A 24,864-nucleotide genomic window follows, 5' to 3' on the forward strand; every position below is an offset into this window, starting at 1 on the left:
AAATAATGCAATTGATTGTCTTGGATGTTTTTATTGTGATCACAAGACCCTGTTGGACATTGGTAATGTAGAATACAGCAAGTCAAGTTCACTGGCTCATTAGTGAGACTGATGGTAGGGGAGCTGCGTTGCTTTAGGTGTTCTGCGGACCAGGCCTTCTTGCCACAGTGTCATCTGTTGCTGCTGCTCTGTCGAGGAGACCCCACTGGAGATGGTTTGGGAGAAAGCAGAGGGTTCTGTGGGCTTACTGGAATTCATGCTGGGTTGGGTGCTGCCCCCTAGTATATGCTTGGTAGAAAACGAGCTGTATTGCATTTGTCTGTGGCTGCACTAGCGCGTGGTAAGGAATTCTGTGTGGGCTTGTTCTTGTAGAAACATGGCTCCAGGACAGCATCCCATGCATCATCAATCTACACTCCATGCCAATCAGTGACTTGGTTTTTTTTGTGTGTTTTTTTTTGCAATTGTATCTAAGTGCTGTGTGTGACTGTTGGTGCAGTGTTTTGTACCTTAGCCCCGGTGGAACACTGTTTTATTTGACTGTATTCATATGTATGGTTGAATGACGATTAAACTTGGACTTGGACTCGAACTTTATCTGTAATTCAGGCAGCATTCTGCTGAATAAAGGGTGGGACAATAGCATAGGCGCTAGGGTAACGCTATTACAGTGCCAGCAACATGGGTTAATTTCCAGTGCTGTCTTTGAGGAGTTTGTTCTCCCTATGACTGTGTGGTTTTCCTTTTGGTGCTTCAGTTTCCTCTCGCATTCTGAAAATGTATGGGTTAATTGATCACATGGTTTTAATAGAGGGGCACGGGCTCTTTGGGACCAGAATTACAAGAAAATAAATATTGCTACAAATCCTGCCTTCAGGTTCACTTTGCTGGATTGAACTTCATTTGCCACTTCGCAGCTCAGGTCAGCATCCTATCAATGTCCCACGGTAACCTGCAACAACATTGTCAACAGGACTACCAACCTTAGTGTCATTTCCAACTTACTAACCTACCCTTCTACTTCGTTGTCTAGGTCATTTACAAAAATCAGAAAGAGCATTGGTCCCAGAATGGCTCCCTGTGGTACACTATTGGTCACCAGGTCGCTATTCTCTAGGCATCTACTACCACACTTTGCCTTCTGTGGGCAAGCAAGTTCTGAATCCATGTAGCCAGGTTCCCCTGGATCTCTTGCCTCTTGACTTTGTGAATGAACCTTGTTGAACATCTTACTAAAATCTAATACTTCATATTCATTATTAATCTATTTTGTTTTTTTTGTTATTTCCGAGAAGAATTCAATCAGTCCTGTGAGGCAAGACATACTCTCACAGTTATGTTGACTATCCCTAATCAGATTATGCTTCTAATGCTCATGTCCAATTTCTAAGAATCATCTCCACCGATGTAAGACTTGTAGGATAGATCATGAAACCATATATTTCACTTCTTTTATGTCTTTTACATTTGTTCCTCATCTTGAATATGATTCTGGAACTATTGAAGCCTGAGTTTTGCGGTTTGGAGATTGCAGAGCACTGGAGCACCTAAGCAGTCTCTGAGAGGATTCCGAGAGGCAGGCAACATGAGTGAACCTCATAGCAGGCAGGCTGCAGGATGGGACGCAAGCTGATGTTTGGCTCCATTTTGCCGATTAAAGCTTTCGTTATTTGCTGAGTGAAGAGACGAGGGAGATTGAAGCATCGAAGCAAGTTCAGCAGGTGAGTGCTGGCTGCTTGCCTTTTGTTCGGTTGCTCTGTATTGGAGAGGCGAGAGCCTGCCACTGCACTCGGAGAGTGTGCCCAACTTTTTCTGTGTTTTGGATGTGGACTTGGAAAAAGACCCTCTTTTTCCATCTTGTAATTTTTATATTCTATGTTTTTAGTCGTTTTTAATTTGTGCGGCGAAGCGGATTAGGAGGTTGATATGCCTGACCCGCTTTTGTTTGTTTTTTTTTGTGTGGGAGGAGTGATTTTGGGAGGGTCAAGGTGCCTTATCCATTTTGTTATTTTTTGTGTGGGAGGAGGGATTTGGGGGTCAATGTGCCTGATCTGTTTAGCTCAGTTTTTGTGAGCAAGGTCGGATTTGGAGGTTGAAGATTGTGCTGTCTTTCTTTTCTTTCTTGTTTCATGGTTAGCTGGAGAAATTAAGAACTTCAGAGTTGTATACTTCGATAAATGAACCTTTGAACCTATAATTCCTGAAGTTATTCTCTATTGAATAAAGGACATTTGCCAATCTGGATTTAAAAGGTCTACGGTAAAGGTGTAGCAATCTCTTCTTTTGCTTCCCATAGTATCCTGAGGTGGTGTTGTCCGTCCTAATGCTTTTCAAAAGTTGCAGCACTTTCTCTTAATATTGTCCTGTTCTACATTGGCCTCACATTCATCAAGGTTCCTCTCACTGATGAAAACTGAAATATCCATTAAGGACTTTTTCAACCGCCTCTGAACCTAGGCACTTGCTTACTCTTGTCCCTGATAAGTTCTCCCCTAAGCTATCCTCCTGTTCCTCATGTATGTACTGAATGCCTTGGACTTTTCCTTAAAACTACTTGCCAAGACTTTCCAATATGCCCTTTTTGCTCTCTTAGGTCTTAATCTCCTTCTCAGCTACTTTATTCTCAATAACTCTGTCTGATCCTGACTTCCTAAACTTTAAGAATGCTTCCTTCCTCTTGACTTGATGTTCCACTTCTCTTGTCCACTCCGACAAGAGATAACTTCATCCTATCATCCTTCCCTGTCTCAATGGAACAAACCTATCCACAACCCCATGCAAATGCTCCCTAAACAATCTTCACTTTTCTGTTTTACATTTCCTGGAGTAAATCTTTTCCCAATTTACACTCCTGCCTAGTTCCTGCCTAGTAGCAGCATAATTCACCCTCCCCCATTTAATTGATTTCCCATACCATCTGCTGCTTTATCTGTCCAAGGCAATGTTAAATTCATGGAGTTCTGTCGCTGTCTCTGAAATACTCACTAAGAGATTTGCCACCCAACCATGTTCAGATCCAGTATAGTGACACTATAGTCCACATAGTGACGTGAATCCTTCCTGGCACATGTAAATTCTGATCTATCCAAACCTTTTGCACTAAGGAGGGTCTTGTAAATATTAAGGAATATTAGTGTCATGTATTTCTTGTACATTGTGGATGAGGGGACTTAATTGAAGTAAATACAGCTGATAATATACCAAAACGAAATACTTTCAAGATAGATTCAGGTAATTCTCAAGATAGTTAATGTGAATTTCAATCTTTAATGGATTATATTTGTAGATTCACTGTTATTAGAATCAGAATCAGGTTTGTACTGACATGTTTCATTTGTTTTGTGGCAGCAGTAGAGTGCAATACATAAAATACTATAATTTATAAGAAGAATTGTATATATGGATATTAAAGAACTAGTTCAAAAAGAGAGCAAGAATAGTGTTCATAGATTCATTCTCCATACAGAAATCTGACTGCAGAGGGGAAGAAACCATTCCTAAAACATTTTTCTCAGGATATAAAAGTTAGTGGCATTAAAACTAGCCTAAAATATTTTAAAATGGTGAGATGCTAGTCAGTGCTGGCCAGATCAAGTACCCCAGAATTATTGTGAGAGCAAGTTTTAATTAACTTTTATGTAATGTGTATATATATTCCAATAAAATTCATTTCTAATCTGTATTAGCTCCAGTGGGAACCCTAGCAATACCATTTTTGAGGTACAATATGCATGCACTTCCCTTTCCTTTCTTTTTCTCATTGTCTTTCCCTTCCCTTTCTCCTGATCTCACTATTCATATTGCCAGAGACAGCTTAACCATTGATTTATTATAAACCAATGGACTCTCACAGCTACCTCGACTACCTTGTTCCACCCTGCTGCTACTTTAAAAAAAAACCATCCCCTTCTCTCAATTCCTCCGTCTCTACCGCATCTGCTCTTAGCATGAGGCTTTTCATTCTAGAACAAAGGAGCTGTCCTCCTTTTTCAAAGAAAGTGACTTCTCTTCCTCCACAATCAACGCTGCCCTTACTTACATCTCTTCCATTTCACTCATGGCTGCTCTTACCATATCGGTGAGACCCAGCGTAGATTGGGAGACCGCTTCGTCGAGCATCTATACTCTGTCCGCCAGAACAAGTGGGCCCTCCCAGTGGCCACTCATTTTAATTCCATTTCCCATTCCCTTTCTGAATTGGCTATCCATGGCCTCCTCCACTGTCAGGAGAAGGCCACACTAAGGTTGGAACAACACCTTGTATTTCATTTGGGTAGCCTCCAACCTGATGGCATGAACATTAATTTCTCAAACTTCCAGTAATGCCTCCCCCCCCCCCACACCATTTCTCATCCTCTTGTCCCCCTCTGTTATCTCCTTGCCCACCCATTGCCTCCCTCTGGTGTTCCTCCCCTTCCCCTTTTTTCTTTCTTCCATGGCCTTCTGTCTCTTTCTCCAGTCAACTTCTTTGCTTCATCACTCCCCCCCCCCCAAGTTTCTCTCTCCTCTCCCCCAACCTTTCAAATCTACCCCTTAGCTTTTTTACTCCAGTCCTGCCGAAGGGTTTCAGGTTGAAGTGTCGATTGTACTTTTTACCACAGATGCTGCTTGGCCTGCTGAGTTCCTCCAGCATTTTGTGTGTCTTGCACGTTAAACTTCAAATTCTTTTGAAGCTTGAAGTCTCTGTTCTCCCTGACTTTAGATACAGGTTTCCCCTGCCATCCGAAGGTAGAGCGTTCCTATGAAACGGTTCATAAGCTGGAATGTTGTAAAGCGAAGAAGCAATTACCATTAATTTATATGGGAAAAATTTGTGAGCGTTCGCAGACCCAAAAATAACCTACCAAATCATGCCAAATAACACACAAAACCTAAAATAACAGTAACATATTGTAAAAGCAGGAATGATATGATGAATACACAGCCTATATAAAGTAGAAATACTTTTCCACAATCATTGCCACACTGAAGATTGCCGTAGCGAAAATCTCACGCAAGTGCTCTCGGCAGAAACATGGCGCAAGCGCCATTGGCAAAAACACTCTCTCCAGTAACCTTTAAACTATGAAGCTGCCAAATCATACCAAATAACACCTAAAAATACACAGCCGATATAAAGTAGAAATAATGTATGTACCGTGTAGTATCGCTTACAGGAATCGGGAAGACATCGGGCACATTGATGATGGTGTGTTAGGCTGAGTCGTTGGAGGTTGGGGTGGTACAGTGGCCCCCACCCTCTGGGCAGCAAACCGATACTGATCCACGCAGAATGCAGTGGTACAGCGGTAGCTGGAACGCACTCAGCACATCTTTAAGAAAAAAACCGAAATAAACAAGCTAATTAATTAGGTGCGGCCCGGCACGTAAGTGTCGGCCCAGATCAGAGATGACACAATCGGCAATCGCCTCTGATCTGGGCTGACATTTACGTGCCGGCCGGCACCTAATTAATTAGCTTGTTTATTTCAGCTTTTTTCTTAAAGATGTGCTACCGCTGCATTCTCTGCGAATCGGTATCTGTCCGCAGCCCAGGGGTTGGTGTGGTGGGACACTGAGGTGTCGTCTGTTGTCTATCAGGGCAGGCAGGTCATCTTGTCCTATGACTGCCTGCCTCGATGTCGAAGGTCGAGGTTCGTTATCTGCTGTGGCTGATGTGGAAGGCTTGCTTGACTGCTTAGCCTCGCACGTTTTTAGATCATACAGTTCTTTGTAAGGACTCAAACCATCTTGCAAATATGCCCTAAACCGACGTACCCTTTCAAAATTAAAATCGTACTTTATCATTGCAGTGAAAACCTCATGCAGTTGCTTCACGTTCAGTTCCTGGACGACTTCACTTCCGGTCTGTTCGCTACTGCATTCAGTTTTGATTGTTATCCTTTCCCTTTCCAATTGCATCAGCTGTTCATCTATCAGTTCTTGGTCATGGGATACCAAAACCTCTTCAACATCATCTTCGTCAACTTCCACAAGCCAAACTTACTTTGTCCTTACTTTGTTCACCACGATTGAAATGCTTAATTATGTCTAGTTTTACGCTAAGTGTAACACCCTTAAGAGCTCTTTCAGGCTTTTCCAATACCTTAGAACTCATCTTGCTAACGGCTGCTCACAGGCATGTGTTTAAGCAATGCCGAATAGCAAGTAAATTAATTGTACTTTTATCTTGTGTAGTAATTCTTAATCTCTGTTCTGCACTGAGGAGGTTAGTCTTTAAATTCCTATGTTAGAACTGGGAAAGAGAAAGTCTTTAAATTCAATGTAGTACATTCGGAGTTAACATATATTGAAACCAGCAACATAAAAATGAAAGGTTACCATAATTTGGCCCATTAATTGTATGCCCATGAACTCTACCTTGATATGCTTAATGGTGGGCATTTTACATTATTCAGTTAAGCCAACAACCAGAAGTGAAGGAAAGCTGCACAATGGTATGGTAGATATGCAGACATCATCTTAGCATCAGGTATCAGGTTTGAACCTCTGTCACTAGAGTGGAGATGGAGCAGCTTGTTGAGCTCCTGTGCTGTTCTGTCCACTTAAGTTTTGCTCAAAATCAATGCTACAGTGATGGCAATATGTTGCTTTGGCGTATCTCTACTTTGGACTGATCCTTTTCATCCTAATCAGCTAGCATTGGTTGTTGGGTTCTCATTTTTCATGTAAATATTGGCAGTTATTGTTGATTCTATGATTTAAATTTTGGTGTTTGAATTTGACCAAATATTGTTTTTTGTACATTAGTGTCACGCAGGTAGTAATTTTATTTCTGGATTTCACTAGGAAAGTTGACTCTTCTGGATGAGTATTGAATGTTTTTTTTCTGTATGAGCATGTGAGATTGTAATCTTACTTGCTAGCAATATTATGTGTAATAAAGAAAACACAGGTCTGCAGGTCAGAAGTGTCGTTAACAATAGGTTAATATTTCCAGTTATTAACCATTCATCAGTTTTACTTGGGTTCCAAAAGATTTTGTCCCAAACTTAAATGTTGTATTGTTAGGCTAGGCATACACCAAAGTCACACAGGCACTTAGTAAAATCTTCTTGTTCCCTCTTGTAGAAGTGTTAAATTTAGATATTAAAATTTGTGTTAAATGATATTTCACACTCTTGACCTTATTACAACTCGTATGCAACAGCTGAATGTTTATCTGTCAGGAAACCTGGAAAATTTAGTGTCTTGCTCACTCCACCTGAGTCTACATTATGCTCCTTTGACTATTTCATATTGTACAGTTTCTTAATTGGTAAATCTGTTCTGTGATGGGGAGGTATTTGATTCTTAGTGTATTTATACTTTCAAAATTCAGAGTCATAATCAGGTTTGTTATCACTAACATGTTATGAAACTTTGTGGCAGTAGTACAATACAGTAAAACACATTTATTATAATTTATAGTATATGCATAGGAAAAAATTAAGTAGCATTCAAACAGTTTAAAAAAAAATGAGGTAGTGTTCATGATTTCAATGTCTGTTCAGAAATCTGGTGGAGGGAAGAAGATGTTCCTAAAACATGTGCGTGTGTGTTTCTTTGTTTCAGGCTCCTGTACCTCTTTGGCAGCAATGAGAATAGGGTATGTCCTGGGTGGTGCAGGTCCTTAATGATGGATTCCTCCTTTTTGAGGGATCAGATTTTGAAGATGTCATTGATGGTGGCCATGATGGAGCTGACAGAGTTTGCAACCTTTTGTAGCTCTTTCTGATCCATTGCAGTGGCCCCTCCATACCAGATGGTGATGCAACCAGTCAGAATACTTTCCATGTTTCACCTGTAGATATTTACCAGAGTGACATACCAGATCTCCATCAACTCCTAATGAAATATAGCTGGTAATGTGTCTTCATTGTAATTGCATCAATATTTTGGGCCCAGGAGAGATCTTTAAATATGTTGACACCTAGGAACTTAAAATTGCTCACCCTTTCTTTTGTTCATTAAAGACTAGTCCACAATCGATTCCTTCATCTTGCTGACGTTGAATGGAATCTTATTGTTTGTCTATCTCACTCTTGTATGCCACCTCATAACTGTCTGAGATTCTACCTACAGTAGGGTATGAAGAGTGTATTTATAGATGACATTAACACGGTCCACACAGTCATGGGTGTAGAAAGTGTAGAACAGCATGCTAAACACATATCCTTGAGGTGTGCCAGTGTTGATTGTTAGTGCAGAGATGTTATTTCTAATCCACGCTGACTGTGGTGTCCCGATTGAAGTCAAGGATCCAGTTGCAGAGCGAGATACATAGTTCCAGGTTTTGAAGCTTATTGGTTAATACTGAGGAAACTGTGTCGAGCTGTGGGCTGTAATCAATACACAGCAATGTAGTGTCCATATTTCTGTTGTTCAGGTGGTTCAAGGCTGAGTGGAGAGCCAGTGAGGTTGCATTTGTTGTGGACGCAGATGTAGCCATTGTAGTTGCCTATTGTGGTGGTAGGCAAATTGGTCCAGGTCCTTGCTTAGGCAGGAATTGGTTCTAGCCATGATAAACCTCTCAAAGCTCTTTATTGCACTGGATGTGAGTACAATAGGGTGATGGCTGTTGAAGCTCTTCTTGAGAACTGGTATGATTGATGCCCTTTTGAAGCTCTCCAGCCAATTGGTTGACAAATAATTTCAATGCCCTACCAGGTACACAAAGATCATTGCCAATGGGATAGCAGTCTCTTCCTTTGCTTCTCATAGTAACCTGGAGTATAACCCATCCAGCCCTGGGAGCTAACATATCCTGGTGTTTTTCAAAAGTTCCAACACTACCAGTTTCTTGATCTGGACGTTCTAGCCTGTTCTGTGATGATCTTGCATTCATTAAGGTCCACCTCACTGGTGAATGCTGAAGCAATTCATTCAGTAAGGAGTTCCCCTGACTCCAGGCACATGTTTTCCCTTTTATCCCTGCTTGCCCTTATCCTCACTCTAGTCATCCTCCTGCTTTGGGATTTTCCTTAGACCTACCCACAAAGAGTTATCAAGATCCCCTCCAATTCAAACTCCCCGTTTTATGCTCCTTGTTATTATTCATCTTTTGCACTCCTCATGATTTTTGTCTTGCTCTGTATGCCGCTAACCAAATAAATTTCACAGCCTGTCAGTGATAATAAACCAGATTCTTATTCCATTGGCATGGTATTAAATGTATACCTGTTATACTTGATTTTTAACCACTAGGACACTTGGTGGACTATTAATTAATTCATTGTAAAGGAAAGGCAAATATGGGTTTGAGAGCCTATATTGAAGCACTGGAAATGCAAAGATATATATATGGAATGAGAATATTGTATAAAAAATTATTTGTTTTGATTTGGCAAAAGTGAAGTGGTGGAAGAAAAAGGCCCCTACTTTGCCTGTAAGCACTGGTCTTTTGAACTTGAGAGCAGGTTTTCCTTAAATCCAAACTCAAATGTTAGTAATTCTACTTTTTTGTTATCTTTCTTGGATTCAAATAAGCCAAATTTATCTTAGTAGTTGAGGTCAGAATTTGTTACCATATGGTATTTAAAGGCCATTAATGAATTATTTATAGCATTGTTTTCAATGACTCAACTTGTAAAAAAAACTTTAATGCAACATTTTATGTAAGAACATATGAAAAAGCGAAGGTAGGCCTTTTAGCCACTTGAGTATGATCTTGCGTTTAGTAATGCAATGGATGATTTCAGTGTCAGATCCCTGTTGCCTATAATCCTTGGCTGAGACAGATTTTGGGAAGCCTAGAAAATCATCAGTAATCCCATGTTCTCAACTAAGGGGTGGGGAACTCTAAAGGTTCATCAGTCTGTGGGAAGAAATTTCTCATTTCCATATTAAACATGCATCCCCTTATTCTGAGACTATGCCCTCTTTACTCTAGATTCTAGCACAAGATATTTAGGCCACATCCCTTGTTGTATTTATTCCTTGGGGCCCCATTTATAACAAGGATCTTTTGGAGGGAGTGCAGGAAAGATTTACCAGGATGTTGCCTGAATTAGAGGGTATGTGCTATAAGGAGAGGTTGGACAACTTGGGTTGTTTTCTCTCGAGTGGTGGAGGCTGAGGAATGATCTGATAGGGATTTAAGATTTGGGAACATGGAGTAGTCAGCCAGTATATCTTTCCCAGGGTTGAAATGTCTAAAACCAGAGCATATGTAATTAAAGTGAGAGGGGTTGGTTCAAAGGAGATGTGCACAGTAGTGGTGGGTGCCTGGAATTTGCTGTCTGGTGTGGTAATGGAAGCAGATACAATGGAGGCATTCAAGAGGCGCTTAGGCATGTGAATGTGGAAGATATGAACATTGTGAAGGTTGAAGGGAATCAGAACCAGGCTTATAATTACTGACGTGACATTTATTGTTTATCGGCAGCAGTATAGTGCAATAAAATGCTACAATTTACAATAAGAATATATAAAATAAATAGTGCGAAAAGAGGCCAAAAATAGTGAGGTAAATAGTGGGGACCGTTCAGAAACCTGATGGTGGAGGGGGAGAAAGTATTTTTGAAGCATTGAGTGTACGTCTTCAGATTCCTGTACCTCCTACCTGATTTCTAGTAATGAGGAGAGGGTATATCCTGGGTGGTGAGAGTCCTTCACTATGGACACCGTGTTCTTGATGCATCATGTTTTAAAGCTGTCCTTGATGGTGGGGAGGCTAGTGCCCATATTGCACCTAGCTGAGTCTACAACGCTGTAGCTTTTTCCGGTTCTGTGCATTGATGCCTCTACACCAGATGGAGATACCAACCAGTCAGTAAGCTTTCCATAGTACACATGTAGAAATTTGGTAGACGCTGGTGTGCCATTGTGATTGTGTCAGTATGTTGAGCACAGGATAGATCCTCTGAGAACTTGACACCTAAGAATTTGTTTAGTTCAGGCATTTGATTATTAATTTAATCAGTTCAGTGCAATGTTCCTATGCTGTATTCTGTATAATAAGCATTTTCATTTACTTTGTCAAGTCCCAGAATCTTGATCTTTCAATAACATTACTTGCTCTAAACTCGAATCAGAGGTCTTCGTATGTCCTTTCCTCATAAGACAACCTCTTCGTCCCAGTGTTCTGTCTAGTAATCCTCCTCTGAACTGCTTCGAGTATAATATTTCTTCCCTTGAATTTGGAGACTAAAATCACTTGTGACACTGGAGCTGTGCTATTACTGATAACATGTACGATTGTAGAAAGACTTCCTTACTTTTATAAGCCCTTTGCTGTAAAGGTCAACATTCCATTTGCAGTCCTAATCATGTGCTGTACCCGCATGCTGACTTTGTGTTTGATGTACAAGGGCACCTAGATCTCTTCATATCAAAAGTAGTATCTCTCCATTTAAGTTATGTTATCTTTTTCTATTCTTCATACCTACCTGCTGCCCGTTATGCTGCTGGCGTTTAGGGCAGCAGTGAAGATCCTCCTTCATAGTGCCAGTATCATCTTTTCTGTTTTCACTGTTATCAGCCATGCAAGTCCAGGGTGGAGCCTCAGGAATACCACTGCACTCAGTTGTAGAAGGATTCTACATTGCTGTTTCCATAAGTTTGGTTTTAATAGTCATGATTTTTTTGCGTTGAGCTAAGCCCCCGAGCCTAAAGGATTGATAGCCCACTCTTAGTCAGGCTTCTTCCCTTTGAACTATTGGCATGGGTGACCCTGCCAAGAACTAAAGCATAAAGCACTAACTCTAGCCAACATAGCTCTCTGGGCCATTGAGGCACACAGGCCTGCAATCCATGGCAAGGTTGTGGTCCTCTTCAAAAGTTCAAAGGTCAGATTTAATGTCAGAGAAATGTATACAATATACATCCTGAAATGCTTTTTCTTCACAAAAATCCATAAAAACAGAGAAGTGCCCCAAAGAATGAACGACAGTTAAACATGCGAACCCCAAAGTCTCCCTCCCACCCCCACCCCCCAGCTCCCTCCTCCTGTGCATTGGTAACGAGCAACAATCCCCCCTTCCCGCCGCCGGTAAAACAAAAAGCGCACCTGCTACTAAGCACAAGCGTGAGCAAAGCGACAGCAAATACACAGACCAGTTACCCCAAAGGGTTTGCATTTCATCCAACGTTCAACAAACCACAGGTTCTCTGTCTTTCTGGCGAGGGAGAGGGAGGTGTCTCCCATTTTTATAGCGAACGGGAAACATAACAACAGCCCGCTGGTTTACGATGTTAAAAATCCATTTTGTTGCTGTTTTTGAGCTCTGTGTCCGAAGATCACAAAGACCCCGGGTCTTCGGGGCCACAGCGAAAGATTTTCTGGCCTTGTTGACGACACACGAGTCTCCTGCCATGACACCAACCCGCAATCCACCCGTCTCCAGAGCCCCAAGATCTTAGGCTTCCGAACATGATCGAGACTCTCAGGCCAAACCCTTGGCATGTTGAATACCGGCCAGTCGTGGAACCCTGAGAACGGGTCCCATTTCCGCAAAAACCGAAGCCTGGATGTAACTCCAGGTCAGGGTCTTCAAAAGAACCCTGAAAGGGAAAAATAAGATATTAAAGGTAGAAACAGAGCTGTTTCCAAAGATGCAAGCAAATGAGTCACTGTAGGCGCCATTTATCCCACCTAAGCTCTGCCAAGAATACCTTGGAGGTATTCCTCATGGCAATATGGATAATGTTCCATTCCCCAGGTTATACTTCATGTAGCAACCTAATGCCCCACCTCCCCCTCGTACCCCATCTGTTATTTATTTATATACACACATTTTTCTCTCTCTCCTTTTTCTCCCTCTGTCCTCCTCACTATACCCCTTGCCTATCCTCTGGGCTTTTTCCCCCTCACCCCCTTGTCTTTCTCCCTAGGCCTCCTGTCCCATGATCCTCTCATATCCCTTTTGCCAATCAACTGTCCAGCTCTTGGCTCCATCCCTCCCCCTCCTGTCTTCTCCTATCATTTTGGATCTCCCCCTCCCCCTCCCACTTACAAATCTCTTACTAGCTCTTCTTTCAGTTAGTACTGACAAAGGGTCTCGGCCTGAAACGTCGACTCTACCTCTTCCTAGAGATACTGCCTGGCCTGCTGCGTTCACCAGCAACTTTTATGTGTGTTGCTTGAAATTCCAGCATCTGCAGATTTCCTCGTGTTTGTGTTTGAATACTTGGCCTCTTTTTAAGTCATTTCCACTTAACAACTTCACATCCACCTTTACCGTCAGCAATCATAGTTGCACTGTTCTTGGTTCTTCAATCTGTCAGTCATTCAGAAGTAGCTGAGCCCTAGCTCTTGTGATGCACTGCTATTTGACAACCTGAAACTAATCTATTTATCTCAAGCCTGTTTTCTATCAGATAGCCAATCCTCTATCCACGTCTGTATGCTTACAGGAACTACTTGATTTGTGAGCTTTTGCTATAACACCATTGACTCTTTCAACTGATCTGATATTCTGGATATGTCACAACAACAACCTTCCTCTAAATGTCATTAAGACCAAGGAATTGATTGTTTTACTTTAGGAAGTGGAAGTTGGGGGGGAGAAAACATCGAAGTCCTGACGAAGGGTCTCGGCCTGAAACGTCGACTGTACCTCTTCCTAGAGATGTTGCCTGGCCTGCTGCGTTCACCAGCAACTTTGATGTGTGTTGCTTGAATTTCCAGCATCTGCAGAATTCCTGTTGTTTGAAGTTTTAGAAAGATTTAATTTTGGTCCAGGTTTCACTACCTGGATTAAGCTGATCTATCAAGCTCCTATGGCGGCAGTTATAACTAACAATCAAAAATCTCCTTATTTTAGACTATACAGAGGTACCCGGCAGGGTTGTCCTCTTAGTACGCTGTTATTAAATCCTCTTGCTATTGCCCTTCAGGACTCCAACAATGTTCAAGGTATTAAGAGAGGAGATAAAGTGCATAAGGTTTCGTTATATGCAGATGACTTGTTAGTTTATATTTCAGATCCTAAGAAATCTGTTCCTTCTATGTTATCTATATTTTCTGAATTTAGTAGTTTTTCAGGATATAAATTAAATTTGCACAAAAGTGAGTTATTTCCTATTAATAAATACTTGGATCAATACGATCAAATTCCTTTTAGTATTGCTAAAAGTAACTTTACTTACCTTGGTACTTAAATTACCAAATATTTTAAGGACCCGTGTAAATATAACTTTCTTCCATTAAATGAAATGATAAGAGGAGTATTTTATTTTTATTATATACTATTAGATTAGTACTATGTATGATCTTGATAATGCTTATTTTTACCTTTCATATGTATTGTCATCGATATAGATATCTGAGATAATCCTCCTCTTGTTCGTATATATGTACTTTTTGAAAAAGTTACTAGAAAGATTGAAAAAAAGAGAGAAAACATCAAACTGCATTGAGAGATGAGTAGCTTTAGTGTCCTGGGCCCAACATGCTTATTGATGGCAATCACGAAGGCATGCCAGTGGCTATACAGTATTTCATTGGGAGTTTGAAGTGATTTGCCATGGAGAGTATTCCGACTGGTGTATCGCCACCTGGTATGGAGGCTTTAATGCAAAGGGTCATAATTGGCTGCAAAGGATTAGACTCAGCCAGCTCCATCACAGGCACTTGCTTCCCCATCAGAATCTGGTTTAATATCACCATTATATGTCGTAAAATTTGTTAACTTAGCGGCAGCAGTACAATGTAATACATGATAAATATTCAGAAAAATCAATTACAGTAAGTATATATGTAATAGTTAAATTACAGTACTGTGCAAACAAATAATAAAAAAGTGAGGTAGCGTTTATGGGTCAATATCCATTTAGAAATCAGATGGCAGAGGGGAAGAAGCTGTTCCTGAATCGCTGGAGTGTGTGCCTTCAGGCTTCTTTACCTCCTCCCTGATGATAGTAATGAGAAGAGGGTATATCTGGGGGTGGGCGTCCTTAGTAATGGACTGCGCTTTTCTGAGGCACTGTTCCAAGAAGATGCTTTGGATACTATGGAGACTAGTACCCATGCTGGAGCTAACTAACTTTACGACTTTCTGTAGTTTCTTGCGATCCTGTGCAGTAGCACCCCTCCCCCCCATACCAGACAGTGATGCGACCTGTCAGAATGCTCACTACGGTACATCTATAGAAGTTTTCGAGTCTTTTAGGTGACAAACTAAATCTCCTCAAACTCCAAATGAAATATAGCCTCTATCTTGCCTTTATAGTTGCATCAATATGTTGGGACCAAACCAGATCCTCAGAGATACTGACACCCAAGAACGTGAAATTGCTCACTCTCCACTTCTGATTCCTCTATTGGGATTGGTTTGTGTTCCCACATCTTGCCCTTTCTGTAGTCCACAATCAGCTTTTTGGTCTTACTGATGTTGAGAGCAAGGTTGTTACTGCAACACCACTCAACTAGCTGGTATATCTCACTCCTGTATTCCCTGTCATCTCCATGTGAGATTCTGCCAACAATGGTTGTATCATCAGCAAATTTATTGATGACATTTGAGCTATGCCTAGCCACACAGTCATGGGGGAGAGGGGGAGGGGGAGAGATCCCTAAGGTGTGCTAGTTCAAGGTGGAGATGTTATTACCAGTCCGGACATCTTCACAAGGCAGTGCCACAAGAAGGTGGCGTCCATCATTAACGACTTCCACCATCTGTGACATGTCCTTTGCTTGTTACTGGCATTGGGGTTGAGAAACCTGAAGATACACACTCAAAGTTTTAGGAATAATGTTTTTTCCCCTCTGCCATTGGATTTCTGAATGGACCATGAACCTACAAGTACTACCACACTATTCCACTTTTGACCACTTAATTTTATTTTTTATTGTAATGTTTGTATTTTTTATTTTGCACTGTACTGATGCCACGAAACAACAAACTTCACAACATAGTGATAATAAACTTGATTCCAATCAATTTTTGTAGTAAATTAATTAAATTAGTTTTTTTGCCATTACAGAAAGTGCAGCACTGTTCCAAAATGGAAAAAAATACTCTTAATTGGTTTTCACAATTTGTGTTTTCCATGAATGCAATTCAAGAACTGGATATACCCTCAGTGCCATAGACTCTTCTCTCGTATTGTAATTGTTTGTGGCATCTAAATGAATATGGAAATATTCTTTTAAAATACTACACCTACTGTTCCATTTTGTGGACCAAATGCTCTGTTTCTGTTTTGTATGTAGTTTAAGGTTTGTAAGTTGCTTTGTATACGACCATAAATTTAAACCAAATAAATCATTCAAAATTTTGAACTAAGCTAAGCCTTTGCACAATTCCAATGTTTACAGACTGTTCATTCTTTTGTCCAATATCTTTTAACCATAACACATTTCAGTACAACTGACATATATTTCAATACATCAAGCAGTGCTATTATTTGCCTGAGAATTTTGGATATTTATGTACAGTAGATAAATTATTTAGAAAAGTGTATTTTCAAACTAGGAGGTGGAACTTTCTCTTGTCAAAATGTTTGACATAATGCAAAGCCATAAAGAATGAAGTTTCTGCAAGGATATATTATTCTAACTGTACAAACTAGAATTTTCGATGTACAACAAAATCATGTATAAGTGTAGATGCATTTAGTAAAGAACCTACCTGAAATTTTTACAGCTTCCAAATACAGTACGAATCTTTTTGCAGAAAATGGATTGCTTCTAACCCGAATCTGATAGAGAATTGATTTAGTTTCAATTTGATCATTTAAGTCAAGGTGAACTTTTATAAACTTGTGTACCGGGACCTTGGCCTTCCATTAGATAACCAGAAAAAGTAGTGTGTGGTGTGTGCACGTCATGATCTTGAATGATGAGTTCTATGCTGCTCAGAAGCTCCAGTAACCTGCTTAACTCTGCTCTATTAGCTCCATTTTATTCCTTGATATTTCTTATTTATTAGTTTTCTGCTCTGAATTTCATGTAGTTAGAAGGTTGGATGCAATTATTAGGGTAGGAGGTATGAATTTGGTCCAAACTTGTTTTCACTCCTCTCTCTTCCTCCTCCCCCATGGACAGTCTCAGTGAAGAATAATCAAAGATTCCACCCACCCCAGATATTTCTCTCCTGCCTTCTTCAACAGAAGACACAAACACTTGAAAGCACGTATCATCAGGGCCAAGGAAAGTCTGTACCCTACTGTAATTGTTCACCAATGTGATAAAGCTGACACTACACTTTATAATCTACCTCCATTGTGATCTTGCACCTTATTGTGTAGCTGTTACACTTGCTTTGTTATTGTTTTACTTTGTTCTACCTCAACCCATCGTATAACAATTTGATCTGTATGAACAGTATGCAAGATAGGCTTCATACATGTGACAATGATACTCCAATTCCAGGTTGTAACCAGTGATTTATTATATAGTACCTAATTACTATTCTTTAATAGCATTAATTCTTTGTTTCCTATTTTCTTGCATTGCCCTGAATTATAACCTGTGTTCTTGAATTCTTTTCTGATAAATTTAGTAATCCATTTCATAAATTTAGTTGTTTTTCTAAATCATAATGTATAGATTGGTACCTTAAGATATACATTGTTTAATGGAAGATTTGGAAGTGTCCATGGTGTACTGTGTGCATAGTCTCCCACGAGCCAGAAATTTCTCTGGTAAAATCCCAATAAAGGGAGGACACTAGAGGTCCCTTCCTTTTGTCCCAGAGTTGATTAGACATAGCAAATGTCACCAATCCTCTCTCGCCAGAGTTCAAATCAAAACTCCACTGCTTGTCTTAGCTCACCCAGCAGTCTCTCCTCACTGAGCAGTCATTTGATTCATTGCTAAATTTGCACTAGATTTTGATGAAGGGGTACAAGCCAGGTTCCTGGCACTGCAGTGAACAGTAAAGAGTTTACACTAGGTTCCTGACAGTGTTGCCATCAGCTCTTCATATTATTCTTGTTCTAGGGCAATCTCTTGGGTTGGAAGATGATTGCTTCCAACACAGGTTTTATGGCCTCTGAAGTGGCTGGCATGGCAATAGGAAACTTGCCCTTGAATGGCTTATTGGGCAGGTGGGTAGACAATTTGTAAGATGGTGTGCTCTTTCTGTAGCTAAGGCAGGGGTATTTAAGACCATATAACCATAAGATATAGGAGCAGAATTGGGCTATTTAGTCATCAAGTCTGCTTCACCATTTTATCAAGGCTGATCCAATTTTCCTTTTAGCCCCAATCTCCTGCCTCTTCCCCACCCCCCCACCCCCAATATTCCTTCATGCCCTGGCAAACAAGACTCTATCAACCTCTGCCTTAAATATACAGAAATACTTGGCCTCCACTGCTGCCTGTGGGAAATAATTCCACAGATTTGCCACTCTTTGGATAAGGAAATTACTCCTTCTCTATTCTGAGGATGTGTCCTGGTCTTAGACTCCTCCATCATAGAAAACATCCTCTCCATATCCACTCTATCAAGACCATTCAATAGGTTTTAATGAGGCCCCTGCTCATTTTTCTGAATTCCAGTGAATACAAGCCAAGAGCCATCAAACATTCTTCATATGATAAGCCATTCAGTCCTGGAATCATTTTCATGAACCTCCTTTGAACCCTGTCTAGTTTCAGCACATCCTTTCTAGAACAAGGGGCCCAAAACTGCTCACAATACTCCGAGAGGCCTCGCTCATGCTTTATAAAGTCTCAAGGATTACATTGCTTTTATATTCTGGTCCTCTTGAAACTAATGCATTTGCCTTCCTCACCACAGACTCAAACTGCAAATTATCCTTAAGGGAATGCTGCACAAGGATTCCCAAGCCCCTTTGTGCCTTGTTTTTTTTTGTGTTTTCTCTCCACTTAGAAAATAGTCTACACTTTTATTTCTTCTACCTAAGTGCATGACCATACATTTCTAGACACTATTCCATCTGCTATTTCTTTGCCCATTCTCCGAATCTAAGTCTTTCTTGTAGCCTCTCTACTTCCTCAAAACTGCCTGGCCCTTCACCTGTCTTCATATTATATGCAAAATGTGCAGCAAAGCTATTAATTCCATCATCCAAATCATTGACATATAATGTAAAAAGGATTGGCCCCAACACTGTTCCTATAGAACACCACTAGTCATCGGTAGCCAGCTAGTAAAGGCTCCCTTTATTTCCACTCTTTGCCTTCTGTCAATTAGCCACTGCTTTATCCATGCTAAAATCTTTCCTGTAATATATGGGCTCATAGTTTGTTAACTAACCTTATGTGGCACCTTGTCAAGACATGAAAATCCAATTGCACAACATCAACTGGTTCTTCTTTAAAGAAATCCTGCTTATAATTCTTTGAAGAAATAAGAACAGATTTGTCAGGCAATGTTTTTCCCTGAGGAAACTACACTGACTACAGCCTATTTTATCATGTGCCTTCTAATACCCTGTGACCTCATTCTTAATTGACTCCAGCATCTTCCCAACCAGACTAACTGTCCTATAGTTTCCTTTCTCCTGCCTCTGTCACTTCTTGAAGAGTGGCGCGACATTTGCAATTTTCCAGTCCTTTGAAACTATTCCAGATTCTAGTAATTCTTGAAAGATCATTACTAATGCCTCCACAATCTCTTCAGTTGCCTTATTCATTTGGTCCAGGTGACTTATCTACCTTCAGACCTTCCAGTTTCCCAAGAAACTTCTCTAGTTATGGTAACTTCACATATTTCATGCCTCCTAACACCTGGAACCATCCACCAAATGCTAGTGACTTCCACAGCAAAGACTGATGCAAAATACTTGCTCAATTCATCTGCTCTTTCGGTGTTCCCCTTTACTACCTGTCCAACATTGTTTTCCAGTGGTCCAATATCGACTCTGTCCTCTTTTATACTTTATGTATATGAAGAAACTTTTTGAGTCCCCTTTAATATTATAGGCTTTGGTATTCTATCTTTACCTTAATGACTTCTTTAGTTGCCTCTGATTTTTAAAATCTTCCCAATCCTCTAACTTTGCACTAATTTTTGCTCTATTATAGGCCCTCTCTAGCTTTTATGTTGGCTTTGACTTCTCTTGTTAGCCACAGTTGTGGCATCCTTCCTTTAGAATACTTGTTCCTCTTTGGGATGTATATATTCTGTGCCTTCCGAATTGCTTCGAGAAATTCCAGCCATTGCTGCTCTGCTGTCATCCCTCCCACTGTTCTTTTGCAATCAGTTCTACCAACTCCTCTCTTGTGCCACTAATTCCCTTTACTCCACTCTAATACTGATACATCTGACTTTAGCTTCTCCTTCTCAACTTTCAGAGTGAATGTGATCATATTTTGATCACTTCTCCCCTAAGGGTTCTTTTACCTTAAGCTCTCTAATTAATTCTGGTTCATTGCACAACACCCAATCCAAAATAGCTGATCCTCTAGTGAGCTCAACTACAAGCTGCTCTAAAAAGGCATCTTATGGGTACTCTAGAAATTCACCCTCCAGCACCAATCCAATTTTCCCAATCTACCTGCTATGGAAGCCCCCCATGACTATTGTAACGTTGCCCTTTTGACATGCATTTTTTATTTCCCGTTGTAATTTGTAGACTCCATCCTTATTACTCTTTGGTGGGGAGAGGGGATGGTGGGTGTCTGGATCTCTTTACCCTTGCAGTTCTTTGGCTCTATCCACAATGAATCAACACCTTCCAACCCCACATCACCTCTTTCTAATATTTTACTTTCATCTTTTATCAACAGAGCAACATTACCCTCCCCCCCCCCACCCACCTTCCTTTCTGTCCTTTCAATATAATGTGTATCCTTGGACATTAAACTCCCAGCGACAATCTTTCAGCAATGGTTCAGTGATGCCTGCCAATCCGCAACTATGCTGCAAGTTCATCTACCTTATTTCATATTCTGTATACATTCTGATACAAGACCTTCAGTCCTGCATTCACCCTTTTTGCTTTTTATTTTGCAACTCATTCTGTTGACTGCAATTTTGCCCTATCAACAGCCTCTCCTCACTACACATTGCCCCGTTTGTAAAACCAGCTACCTCACCTTCAACACTATTATCCACTTTCCCTACAATACTGTTGCACCATGCTCAACCTATTGATTCCTAACTTTTTCTGAGGTCTTAGCAACATTTGCCTCCATAAAATCTCCACTAGCATAATCTTCTTAGTTCTATCCTCACTCAGATGTGGCATGAGTAGCAATCCTTAGATCACAACCCTGGAGAACTTGCCCTTTAACTTGGCACCTAACTCCATGAGCTCTCTATGCAGAACCATGTTGCTCGTCCTACCCATATCGTCGGTACCTACATAGACCACGACTTCTGGCTGTTCATCCTCCCCCCTAAGAATGCTGAGGACTCGATTGGAGATATCTCAGACCTTGGCATCTGGGAAGCAACATACCATCCGGGAATCCTTGTATTCACAGCACTGTGCCTTTTCTCTTCCCCCCCCCCCCCCACCCCCTGAGTCACTGAGTCTGCCTCTGTGACCTCTTTCAGGTCATTCCTCCCCAATAGTACCCAAAGTGATATACCTGTTGTTGAGGGGGATGGCCACAGGGGTACTCTGCACTGGTTCCTTAACCCCTTTCCTCTTCCTGATTGTCACCCACTTTCCTGTGTCCGGCACCTTTGGTGTAATTACCTCTCTATGTCCTATCTATCACCCCTTCTGTCTCCTGAATGATCTGGAGTTCATCGAGTTCCATCTCCAACTCCTTAATGTGGTTCGTTTGAAGCTGCAGCTGGATGTATTTTTTTTTTGCAGTTGTCATGGTCAGGTACACTGGAGGCTTCCCTGTTTTCCCACATTCCACAAGATGAACATTTCACTATCCCTCCTGGCATCTCTACCGTCCTAGCTGAGCAGAAATAATGAAGAGAAGGGAAAAAAAACTTGAGCTTTTCTTTCCTTTGCTTTATCTGAGTGAAGCCTCTTTTCGCTGAAACCTCGAAGAGCTAAAGCCTTAAGATCACTGCTTGTTCTTGCACCTGTTGGTGTCTGTTCTTGGGCATGCAAATGAGGTAGGCTGCCCAACATAGCTGACTGAGAGTAATGATATTCTAAAAAATCTTGGGGGTGTTGGTCTGGGAGATAATTCAGGCATTGATTTTCATGTTCTCCCACTGGACCCTTTCCATTTTGCTTTTTGCTCAAATCAGTCCACTGATGGTGGCATAGCCTCTGCTCTCCACTTCATCCTGTCCCACGTGGAAAATGGTTCCTTGTATGCCAGTATGTTGTTTATTGACTTTATTATGATCCTTAAAAGGTGGTTGGTAAACTGTCATTATTGGGTCTCAACATCTCTCTGTGTAACTGGATCTTAGACTTCTTGACAGAAAGACCACCGTCAGTCCGAGTTGGCAGCAACATCTCAAGCTCCATCATGCTACTGTTCATGCTGCTGACAGATGACTGTACTGCAAGATCTAGCTCAAACAGAATCAAGTTTGCTGATGACCCATTGGTGGTTGATGTCATCAAAATTATGATGAGACTTCATACAGAGAGGAAGAAGAATGGTGTGAGCACACAATTTGGGTCTCAATATAGACAAGACTTAAATAGATGATTGTGGACTTTAGGAACGTAGAGGCTGACCACTCCTCACTGCATGGAAAAGGTTCCTCAGTGGTGAAAGTTAGGGGCACCAGGTTTCTGGGAGTTTTCAAAATGGATGATCTCACCTTGTCCCTGAACACCATCTCTTTAGTCAAGAAGGCATAGCAGCATTCCACTTCCTAAGGAGATTGAGGCAAGCAACGTCTCCCCCCACCCCCCCACTCCAATTCTAACTTTTATAGGAGCTCCATTGATAGTGTCCTGACCAACTGCATCATTGTCTACTACACATATTTCAAGGCATCTGAGTTCAAGACCCTACAAAGGATTCCAAGGGCTGCTGAGAGGATCATCAGGATCTCTCTCCCACCCTTCCAGATATTGACCAGGAGTGTTGTGTACGTAGGGCTCTTAGCATTGTCAGTGATCCCTCCCAATCATTCAACAATCTGACCACCTATCATGAGGCAGTAGATACTATAGCACGAGGACAAGAACTGTTTGGATGAGAAATGGCTTCTTTTCTCAAGTCATGAGACAACTGAATTCTGCCACTTCCCAGGTCTCATCATGTATAAAGCGCTAATAGCATTATACTGTTTACTTTTTAACTTGTTAGAAATGAACATTAATTTATTTGTAGTAATATTACTTTGTGTGTTGTGCCCTTTGGTCCAGAGGAATGTTGTTTTGTTTGGTGGATTACATGTATATGATTGAATGATAATAAACTTGAACCTGGAGCAGCATGTGGGAATATAATACCCTTTATTTTAGTGCTGATCCTATTAATATTGTCACTCCTGGGAATAGATCCTGCATGCTAAGCCAGTTACCAGCGTATAAAATAACAACTGGAATAGTCTGGCCTTGGAATCTTGGGTGAGGCATGTGAGCCCAATCTGAATAGTTTCTGATTTGTCAAGCTGTTGGAAAACAGGTCACCTTTATGTGATGCAATATAATTTTTTTTTGTTTTGTGACTACTCTTTATGGAGGAATAGAGCATCTGCTACTCTTTCATTAAACCAGACTCATTAAATTTACCAACACACATCAAAGTTGCTGGTGAACGCAGCAGGCCAGGCAGCATCTATAGGAAGAGGCGCAGTCGACGTTTCAGGCCGAGACCCTTCGTCAGGACTAACTGAAGGAAGAGTGAGTAAGGGATTTGAAAGCTGGAGGGGGAGGGGGAGATGCAAAATGATAGGAGAAGACAGGAGGGGGAGGGATAGAGCCGAGAGCTGGACAGGTGATAGGCAAAAGGGGATACGAGAGGATCATGGGACAGGAGGTCCGGGAAGAAAGACAAGGGGGGGGGTGACCCAGAGGATGGGCAAGAGGTATATTCAGAGGGACAGAGGGAGAAAAAGGAGAGTGAGAGAAAGAATGTGTGCATAAAAATGAGTAACAGATGGGGTACGAGGGGGACGTGGGGCCTTAGCGGAAGTTAGAGAAGTCGATGTTCATGCCATCAGGTTGGAGGCTACCCAGACGGAATATAAGGTGTTGTTCCTCCAACCTGAGTGTGGCTTCATCTTTACAGTAGAGGAGGCCGTGGATAGACATATCAGAATGGGAATGGGATGTGGAATTAAAATGTGTGGCCACTGGGAGATCCTGCTTTCTCTGGCGGACAGAGCGTAGATGTTCAGCAAAGCGGTCTCCCAGTCTGCGTCGGGTCTCACCAATATATAAAAGGCCACATCGGGAGCACCGGACGCAGTATATCACCCCAGTCGACTCACAGGTGAAGTGATGCCTCACCTGGAAGGACTGTTTGGGGCCCTGAATGGTGGTAAGGGAGGAAGTGTAAGGGCATGTGTAGCACTTGTTCCGCTTACACGGATAAGTGCCAGGAGGGAGATCAGTGGGGAGGGATGGGGGGGAACGAATGGACAAGGGAGTTGTGTAGGGAGCGATCCCTGCGGAATGCAGAGAGAGGCGGGGAGGGAAAGATGTGCTTAGTGGTGGGATCCCGTTGGAGGTGGCGGAAGTTACGGAGAATAATATGTTGGACCCAGAGGCTGGTGGGGTGGTAGGTGAGGACCAGGGGAACCCTATTCCTAGTGGGGTGGTGGGAGGATGGAGTGAGAGCAGGTGTACGTGAAATGGGGGAGATGCGTTTAAGAGCAGAGTTGATAGTGGAGGAAGGGAAGCCCCTTTCTTTAAAAAATGAAGACATCTCCCTCGTCCTAGAATGAAAAGCCTTATCTACGCTCTGTCCGCCAGAGAAAGCAGGATCTCCCAGTGGCCACACATTTTAATTCCACATCCCATTCCCATTCTGACATGTCTATCCACGGCCTCCTCTACTGTAAAGATGAAGCCACACTCAGGTTGGAGGAACAACACCTTATATTCCGTCTGGGTAGCCTCCAACCTGATGGCATGAACATCGAC

General features: G+C 41.5%; 1 protein-coding gene across 1 annotated transcript in view; it reads left to right on the plus strand.

The window, feature by feature from the left end:
- The window catches only part of lgr4 (leucine-rich repeat containing G protein-coupled receptor 4), a 164,098-nt gene that overhangs the window by 26,012 nt on the left and 113,222 nt on the right, over nt 1-24,864 (plus strand). The window lies entirely within an intron of this gene.

The sequence above is a fragment of the Mobula hypostoma genome, chromosome 11 (assembly GCF_963921235.1).
Source record: "Mobula hypostoma chromosome 11, sMobHyp1.1, whole genome shotgun sequence".
Lineage (NCBI taxonomy): Eukaryota > Metazoa > Chordata > Chondrichthyes > Myliobatiformes > Myliobatidae > Mobula > Mobula hypostoma.